The sequence below is a fragment of the Mandrillus leucophaeus genome, unplaced genomic scaffold (assembly GCF_000951045.1).
Source record: "Mandrillus leucophaeus isolate KB7577 unplaced genomic scaffold, Mleu.le_1.0 Scaffold296, whole genome shotgun sequence".
Lineage (NCBI taxonomy): Eukaryota > Metazoa > Chordata > Mammalia > Primates > Cercopithecidae > Mandrillus > Mandrillus leucophaeus.
The window spans coordinates 2151914-2161980 of NW_012103098.1; the positions used below are offsets into that span (position 1 = coordinate 2151914).

Below are 10067 nucleotides of genomic sequence, written 5' to 3' on the forward strand. Positions count from 1 at the left end.
AAAAAAAAAAAAAAAAAAAATCTTCCTAGGGTCATGAAATTTGTATGTGATGAACTAGAGTTTGAAGTCAATGTTACTATATGTAAAGCCTGGTTTTTCTTTTTTGTTATGCAACACTGTTTTACACTGCTTCCCTAGTGACCAAATGGAAGACTTATTTAGTGCTTCTACAAAGGGAACATTCTTGTTGGAAAGAATGTGGTGTATATATTAAGATTGTATCCATTACTTTCATTTTGGAGAGATACTAATCATTTAAAATATTTTTGAAAACTTTTGAAACAGCCCAAAATAGAAAAGTTACAAGTACAGTAGAGAAAACTTCTGTTTTCTTCTCCAGAACCTTTGGCAATAAGTTGTCCACCTGATGCCCCATCACTCTGGAATTACCCTAGTGTGTGTATGTTTCCAATGATGAGGACGTTCTTCTACATAAATACAGCATAACCATCAAAAGCAGGAAATTAACATTGACATATTATATGACCATCAAATACTCCTCAGACCCCCAATTCCCCATTCAAGTTTGACCAGTAGTCCCAATACCCTTCCAGCCTCTTTCCCCACTGCCTTTTTGTTTGTTTGTTTGTTTGTTTTGGACAAGCAAAGGATTCAGTTCAGATTCACAAGCTTTGCATTTAGTTGCCAAGTCTTTCTCAGCCTTCTTTTGACTTTCATGGTCTTGATAGGTTGGAAATTATAAGCCAGTTGTTTTGTAGCCTGTCCCTTAATTGGGGTTTGTCTGATGTTTTCTCATGATTAAACTCAGGTTGCATATGTTTGGCGGGAATATCGCAGAAATGATGCTTTGTCTCATCGCCTCCTAATAGGTGACATACAATTTCAATTTTTTTTGCATTTTTCCACTGCTAAATTATTCTTCCATTTGTAGTTAATTGGTATTTTATGGATAGGTACTTCCACACTATGTTAACTATCTCATTCTTCATCACATTTTCAATTTATTTATTAATTTATATCAATATGAACTCATGTTTTTTATTTTAATCAATGAGCTATCATCTTTTATTATTTGTATTGATGCTTAAATTGTCTCAGATTTGGCCAGTGGGAGGCCCTTCAAGCTACTTCTTTTCTTTGTCCTTTTGACATGTCTCCATTATTCTTGGAGCATTTTCTTGTTTTCTGGCACAAGTGTTCTAGGCCAGAGTTTCTCAACTCTGGCACTGTAGGTACTCATATGTGTGGTTATTTGTCTCAGCATACATTTCATTCTGCAAAGAAATAGAACATGTTTGAAAAAATAATTAGCAAATGTTGACCTTTTTTGGTCCTAAGTCTAATATATCACTTAGAGTGACTTTTTGATACAACTGTGAAGGTGGCAGGCAGCCTGATATTCCTTTTTGTATATTTTTCCTTTTTCCCACCTAGCGGGGGAAAAGAGGTCTTGTTTAGGAAGTGCTAAGTAGAGATATTAAAATTGTCAAAGCCTTTTGATTGTCAGAACAGTAATCTAAAACAAACACAAAAAGTCCCCAAACACTTTTAATTGATAAAGCATTTCAGTATCATTGAAACAAGAATGGGAGAGGGGATGTATTCCTCACCCATCTGTCACGTATTTAGTGAGCATATGTCTACTGGGATCAGGGACCATGGCTCTTCATGAGGCAGCCAGGGCTACAAGGGCAAACAAAATTCAGTGTGGTCCCTGCATACCCTCATGGAGCTTACAGTCTACTGGTTAAGAGACAGAACCATAAAATGAAACATGGAATGATGGTCATAAAAGGAACTGCCCAGAACAGCAATTCCTCACTTGTGAAATATAGCAAATGTTCTACTTTACAAATTGTTCTGAGGGTAAAAGGAGATTACGTAAGCAAAAGTCCTTTGTAAACTGTGGAAGGTTACATAAATGAAGTACAGTCTTCCCTTGGTGTTTGCAGGGGATTGGTTCCAGGACTCCTCCATATCCAAAATTCATAGATGCTCAAGACCCTTATATAAAATGATGTAATATTTGGATATAATCTACACACATCCTCCTGTGTACTTTTTTTTTTTTTTTTTTTGAGAGGGAGGATTGCTCTGTCACCCAGGCTGGAGTACAGTGGCAGGATCTCGGCTCACTACAACCTCTGCCTCCCGGATTCAAGCAATTTTCCTGCTTCAGCCTCCTGAGTAACTGAGGTTACAGGCACGTGCCAACACGCCCAGCTAATTTTTGTATTTTTAGTAGAGACGGGGGTTTCAGCATGTTAGTCAGGCTGGTCTTGAACTCCTGACCTCGTGATCCAGAAGCCTTCATTCACCTATGTAACATGGGGCCTCCACCTTGATGCCAGCCAACACATACATGTGCTAAGCTGAAGCAGCCATCCCTGGAACCAGAAAGAATGAGAAGGGAACACTCTGGCCTCCCAAAGTGCTGGGATTACAGGCATAAGGGATTACAGGCCTGGACTCTTTTTATGATTGCTAAAGTAAACATCCCCTGAGAACTAACCTCCAGGCTCTTCCTCCCCACTCCGTCCTGAACATCAGTCTCTGATCTCTCTATATGTGTACTGCTGCTTACTTTCCTGCCATTTTAATCCCATTTAGGAGCCTTCAGTCTGAAGTTCAAACTCTTGATATATAAGGCCTCCAGGCTAACGCCAACCTAGCTTTCCAGTCTTCTCTTGTTACTTGCCTTGAAGTGACCTCTCACTATGCTCCTGCCAACGGGCTAATCAACTTCTTCAGGCAGCAGCTTGAAGGCAGAGTTCAATAAACTTGTTGGAGCCCAGCCACAGCATCTGCTGTGACTGCTCCTCCTCATCCCTCCTCCCAAGAACCTGCACTGCATAGTCCTGCCTGCCCCACCCAGAGTGCCCTTCTGGCTGGACCACAGGCTCTTTTGGAAGGCAGGTCTGGAATTACTACCGCCCCTTCATGTATGTCCACACTCTCTTTGTCTTACAATTGGCTGAAGTGTTTCTGTGCAGCTGATTTTTCTGACCCGTGTTCACATAGTTTACATCCCAGGTAGAAAAATAAAGATGACACAAAGGAGAAAAAATACCCCAGCCAAATTGGTCTAGTCACTGTGCCTGAAACACATATTGTGTGTTCTCATCTCTATGTTTTTGCTTTTATCCTCCTGCCTGGAATTCTCTTCCTCTTCTCTGTTTTTCAAAATTAAATCCAGCTGGGCACTGTGCCTCCTACTGGTAATCCCAACACTTTGGAAGGCCAAGGTGGGAGGATCTTTTGAGGCCAGCAGTTTGAGACCAGCCTGGGCAACACAGTGAGACCCAATCCTGTGTCTACAAAAACAATTAGCAGGGTGTGCTGGCATGCACCTGTAGTCCTAGCTACTTGGGAGGATAAGGTAGGAGGATCATTTGTGCCCAGGAGTTTAAGGCTGTAGTGAGCTATGATTGTACCACTGCACTTTGGCCTGGGTGACAGAGTAAGATCCTGTCTCTTAAACAAACAAACAACAAAACCACATGGCTTAAACCCCCCCTTCACTTTACTCCCATCGTGCGTACAGCCTATTGAGAGCATTTGGTAGTCATCATTTGCCATAGTAAGTTGCTGTTAGGTTTTTCCAACTGGCATGACATGCTCTCAAAGTGTAGGGACTGTATGTTAACATGTGTTTATATTTCCCGTAGGTTTTTGCTCTTTGATAAGTGACCTGACTACATTCAGACCAACTCCCAAGAATTTAAAAAGAACTCCTGACTTTTCAAAACTACAAAGCAATAAACTGAATTTACACTGGAAGAAAAAAATTATTAAGCTTTGTACTAATTGTGCATTTTGTGAAAAGTTACAGCTTATCTGACTTGTTTCTCCTCTCAGCAGAAGATAATCACCTTTGTATTGTGAATATTGTTGTCAAGAAGGAAGCCTCAAACTTGAGACAGTCGTGTTCCCTTCTCATTCTTTCTGGTTCCAGGGATGGCTGCTTCAGCTTAGCACATGTATGTGTTGGCTGGCATCAAGGTGGAGGCCCCATGTTACATAGGTGAATGAAGGCTTCTGAAAGCTTTAGGGGCTTAAGATGGAGAACCCTGCATTTCTCTTTGTACACAAGAAGTTGTGTCTCAAAATTTCAGAAACCTATCATTTGGTTGTCTACCATAATTAAACGTGAAAATCAGAATAAAGCCGCCTAGGTCATTAAATGCAATTCTTTTGTTAAAAAAGAAAGAATGGCTGGGCGCGGTGGCTCACACCTGTAATCCCAGCACTTTGGGAGGCTGAGGCAGGGGGATCACGAGGTCAAGAGATCGAGACCATCCTGGCCAACATGGTGAAACCCCTTCTCTACTAAAAATACAAAAATTAACTGGGCGTGGTAGACAACCAAATGATAGATACAAATTACCTTCATGGTACTCAGGAGCCCTTCCTTCCTTCCTCCCTCCGTCCCTCCCTCCCTCCGTCCCTCCCTCCTTCTCTTTTTTCTTTCTCTGTCTCTCTCTCTTCATCTCTCTTTCTTTCTTTTAGATGGAGTCTTGCTCTGTCACCCAGGCTGGAGTGCAGTGACACTATCTCAGCTTACTGAAGCCTCTGCCTCCTGGGTTCAAGCGATCCTCCCGCCTTAGCCTCCCAGGTAGCTGGAATTACAAGCAAGTGCCACCATACACTGGCTAATTTTTGTATTTCGAGTAGTTATAGGGTTTCACCCTCAAACTCTTGACCTCAAATGATCCGCTTGCCTCGGCCAGGACCAAAAAGGGGGGAAAAACACCAAATAACTAGAAATCTTCATATAACTATCAGTCTTGGTTAATTTTAACTTACATTGTATTTTCTCATTGCTTTGAAACTTAATGAATATCATATGACTTGCTGAAAGAAAGAGGAGGCTGTTTTGAAAATTCCTGCTTCCAGTTTAAGCAGGCTGGTGCTGAGCAGGTGTTGAGTTTGTGGGCTCTTGAACCCAATGACGGTAGGGTTTTGGATGGTAGTCAGTGGCCTTGGACTGAGTTTAGCACCCACAAGACAGATTTCCAATTTTTGCTCGTTATTCATTACAGTTCACTGCGGCAGGTGTTCAATGAGCACTTAGTTTATTCAAATTAGACTGTGGAGAATACCTCCTAACTACAGAATACTGACATTATTATAACTTGAAATAATAACTTTGGGCCTGGATAGTTTTGCTTGTTTGTTAATTCAAGATACTGGGCTGGGTGATTTCTTTTTTTTTGTTGTTGAGATGAAGTCTCGCTCTGTCGCCCAGGCTGGAGTGCAGTGGCGCGATCTCGGCTCACTGCAAACTCTGCCTCCCGGGTTCACGCCATTCTCCTGCCTCAGCCTCCCGATAGCTGGGATTACAGGCGCCCACCACCATGCCTGGCTAATTTTTTGTATTTTTAGTAGAGATAGGATTTCACCATGTTAGCCAGGATGGTCTCGATCTCCTGACCTCGTGATCCACCCGCCTTGGCCTCCCAAAGTACTGGGATTACAGGTGTGAGCCATCGTGCCCAGCTGGGCTGGGTGATTTCTAAGCTCTCTTGCTTTTGTTATAATTCAGAAATGACACAATATGTAGTACACATATTTGAACTTTTAATAGGAAAAGCTGAACAACTCCATAGAAAACAAAATTTAAAACAGGCAATAATCTTTTCTTTCATTTGTGTGTGTGTGTGTGTGGGTGTGTGTGTGTGAGAGACAGGGTCTTCCTCTATTGCCCAGGCTGGGATGCAGTGGCAGCATCAGTGTTCACTGCAGCCTTGACTTCCTGGGCTTACATGATCCTCCAGCCTCAGCCTCCCCAGGTAGTCGTGACCACAGTCATGAGCCACCATGCCTGGCAAATGTTTTACAATTTTTTTTTTTTTTTTTTGGTAGAGATGGGATCTCCCATCTCCCTATGTTTCCCAGGCTGGTCTCAAACTCCTGGACTCAAGTGGTCCTGCTTTGGCCTTCTAAAGTGCTAAAATTTACAGGCATGGCCACCATGCCTGGCTTTTTCTACACTTGTTTCTTTCCTTAGCTAGAGTAGTGTGGTTCCTGTATTAGAAATGAAGAGCTGCTTGCTGGTGAGAGCACAGTAAATGTGAGCTGCCATCTACTTACTACTGGATTCAAGATACTTGAAAGCAAAACTCTTCTGTTCGGGGATGACCTGAGGATGTAAGAACAATTAAGAGTGATGGAACTTTTTCTTTTTTTTTTGAAGAGTTGGAGTCTCACTCTATCATGCAAGCTAAAGTGACACACGATCATGGCTCACTGCAGCCTTGAAACCTCTGGGCTCAAGTATTCCTTCTGTCTCAGTCTCTCTAGTAGCTAGGACTACAGGTGTGAACCACCACACCTAGCTAACTAAAAGAAAATCTTTTTTTAAGACACAGGGTCTCACTATGTTGCCCAGGCAGAAAGAACTTTAATATTTATATGTACTTGTTTATGTAGTGTAGAACCTTCCCTCCCATGTTGATGTTACTAATTTGGGAAAGAAAAGGGGTTGATGACCGCTTGCAAAGAATTGTGCCCTTGGAATTTTGTGTGGTTTTTTTTTGTTTTTGACTTGTTAGGGAGAGTGTCAAACATATATAAAAGTAGACTAAACAGTGAGATGAACATCCAAATAACCATTATTCAAAGATTGCTTCTATAATAAATTCAAAGCCAATGCTGTTTCATCTGTACCCACACCCATTTCTTCTTTTCATATTATTTTTTTCATTTTAAGCATCCAACCACCTATTAGTAGACATTTGAGTATTAAACCATTAAAAAACATGTTGTAATTAATACCCTTTTTTGCTTTGTGATCTTGTGTGGGTTTTTTAAAGATAAATTTTTAGAAGGGGTGTTGGGTCAAAGAGCATGCATTATGCATGTTTTAGTTTTTGTAAATTTCTTTTATTTTTGAGATGTCATCATACTGCTTTCCAACAAACCTGTACTAATTTACGTTTTTGCTGAGTTCTCACTTTTAGTCTTTCACCTAGAATCACTGTTTGCCTTCTGTCTTTTATATATGTGTATATGTGTAATATATGTATATATAGGCATATATGTATGTATGTATATAGTCCCCTCTGAAACATTTGAGGCTCTATTGCAGACATTATGACCCAGTACTCTTAATACTTTACCGTACATCTCTAAGAATAAGACATTTTCCTCATGTAATTGTGTGATCATAATACAGTGATCACACTTTTAAAACGTAAAAAAATTCCAAATATCAGGTTGTTTTATTGGTAAATATTTTAGTATGCCAAACATTAAGTACTCTTTGTTGTTGAAATATAAACAAAATACTATTTTTTTAATGCTTTCAAAGAGGAAGGCATTGCAAAAAAAAGTGGCTTAAGAGAAAAAACATTACAAAGGGAGGAATAAAACCAAAGTGTCATGTATGCTTAAAGCAGTGAGTAAATAAAAACCTAAAAAAATTTAAGAGTAGGCTGGGCACGGTGGCTCACACCTGTAATCCCAGCACTTTGGGAGGCTGAGGCAGGCGGATCACGAGGTCAGGAGATCGAGACCATCCTGGCTAACATGGTGAAACCCCGTCTCTACTAAAAATACAAAAATTAGCCGGGCATTGGTGGCACATGTCTGTAGTCCCAGCTCCTCGCGAGGCTGAGGCAGGAGAATCACTTGAACCTGGGAGGCGGAGGTTGCTGTGAGCCGAGATTGTGCCACTGCACTCCAGCCTAGGTGACAGAGCGAGGCTCTGTCTCCAAAAAAAAAAAAAAAGTAAAAACTTCCAAGATGCTTTCATGCCATGGGTCATGGGGTCCCCGTGCTTGGTCTGTAGAGCTTGGGGTCCCATCAGGCGGAGGGGTGGGCACTCACTGTGCCTCCTACCCTGCTGCCTGGGTGGAAACATAACATGGCACAGGATGAGTCGGGGCTCACCCTCCTCAGGGAGTCATGGCAAGTGGCCACTGATGTGGCCCACTCCCCTCATGATCTTTGGCCAGTGACACCCACAGCAGTAGTTGGGGGCAAGGACACGAACTCCTGTATTCTGGAGCCCTTGAGCATAGCATCAGGGTGTGGCTTCCCCTCTGGAAGCTGGAGGGATACACCAAGAGAGCACTGACCAAGGCTTTTTGCCCCCCCTGCGATGTCCGGAACTCCATGACTTTCCCAGTGCAACCCGGAAGCAGTTCTCCCAGAATCCAGCCTCCCTGCCCCACCCTGGAATGCAGGGCCAGACCCAGGACTTGCTGTGGCGCGTGGGTGGCTCCTCCCCGCAGGCCTGGTCAGAGGAGGTGGGGCGCTGGCTCCTTTCCCAGCCTGCAGGCCGGTGTCCACGGCTGCCCTTGGCCTCCTTCATGTAGGGTTCCAGAAGCCTTTGGTGGTCTGCTTATTCATCTTCACCCCGGGAACGCCCTGGCCCAGCAGCCAGTCGTGAGGTCCTTGCGCGGCCTGGCTGGCCCTGGAACCAGAGCAGGCCGCTGTTGGCGAAGATCTGGATCTCCATGACGGCCTTTGTACTGGGCCCTTGATCAGTAGACGCCGGCGCAGGCCCTGGGCGAGGAGCACGTCCTCTGGCGTCCCTGGCTTACGCATGGAAGACAAGGGGTAAGAGGAGGTGGAGGGGCCGAGGGCGGCTCATGGTAGAGCCAGTTTAGTATCCAGCTCGCGCGCCAGCTGACTGCTCCCTCCATGGTGGTCGATGGCCGGCAGGGCAGCTCCGCGGGTGCCAGACCATCAGTAGCCAGGTGAGCAGCGCTGCACAGCCATCGCCCTACAGGCCCTTGCAGTGGTAGCGGAAGACGTTGTGGACCAGCTCCCCAGGGTTGAGGGACAGGGCTGGCCCCCTGTTCATATGCCCACGGGACCCAGATCACAAGCTCGTTGGGGTTCTGCCTGAACCGCCGAGATGACGAGGAGCAGAACCAGTGTAGTACGAGCAGAACCAGCCCCTCGGTCCAGGTGGGTGGGCGCTGGCGCTTTCTTAGCCATGGCTGCAGCCACCCCTAGGTAGGAAACAGTAGAGACACTGGAGGGACCCTGCGAGAGCGAAAGCTATGGCTGGGCCCTTCAGCACCTGGGGGAACCACCACGATGGGGGCATGGTGGGTGGCCCTCAGCTTGAAGCTGCACCCAAGCTTTACTCTCTCCAAGGCGTTAGCAAAATAATATTATTGATCTACACTTTTTCTTTTCTTTTCTTTTATGAGAAAGAGTCTTCCTCTGTCGCCCAGGCTAGAGTGCAGTGGCTCACTGCAAGCTTCGCCTCCTGGGTTCACGCCATTCTCCTGCCTCAGCCTCCCGAGTAGCTGGGACTAATGGCGCCCGCCACCACGCCCGGCTAATTTTTTATGTTTTTAGTAGAGACGGGGTTTCTCCGTGTTAGCCAGAATGGTCTCGATCTCCTGACCTCGTGATCCGCCCGCCTCAAAGTGCTGGGATTACAGGCGTGAGCCACCGTGCCCGGCCTGATATACATTTTTTCTTATGAACACTAGAATTTATGCAGAGCTCAGTTCCCATTGTTACACATGGTATAATTTAAAAAATTTTCTCGTACAACATTGTGAATGTCGTTAATGCCACAGAACTATACATTTAAGGTGATTAAAATGGTAAATTTTATGTGTATTTTACAATAACAAAAATAAATTTTAAAAATATTGTTTATAGGATCCAAATGACCAACACGTTGTTGATACCTTTTTTAAAAAAATGTTTTATTGAAACATATTTTATATCGTAAGTGACCTGCTTGATGAATTTTAGTAATTGTATAGAGTTATGCAACCATCATCACCATTTAGTTTTAGAACATTTTATCACCCCCAAAATGTGGTCATTTACAGACAATGCATCTCGATTCCGGGAAACCACTCATGTATTTTCTGTACCATTTTGCCTTTTCTAGAAATTTCACACAAATAGAATCATCCAATATGTAGTCTTTTGTGTCTGGCATGTTTCATATAGCGTGAAGTTTTTGAGATTCATCCTTGTTATTGCATGTATCAGTAGTTTGTTTTTATTGCTGAGAATAATCCCCCCCCCCCTTTTTTTGAGATGGCGTCTGGCTCTGTCGCCCAGTCTGGAGTGCAGTGGCGTGATCTCGGCTCACTGTAAGCTCCGCCTCCCGGGTTCACGCCATT

General features: G+C 43.9%; 1 protein-coding gene and 1 pseudogene across 1 annotated transcript in view; one reads left to right on the top strand and one right to left on the bottom strand.

Moving 5' to 3' along the window:
* The window catches only part of LOC105544042, a 60994-nt pseudogene extending 52569 nt beyond the window's left edge, over positions 1-8425 (bottom strand).
* SFMBT1 (Scm-like with four mbt domains 1) overlaps positions 1-10067 on the top strand; it is a 151454-nt gene that overhangs the window by 22090 nt on the left and 119297 nt on the right. The window lies entirely within an intron of this gene.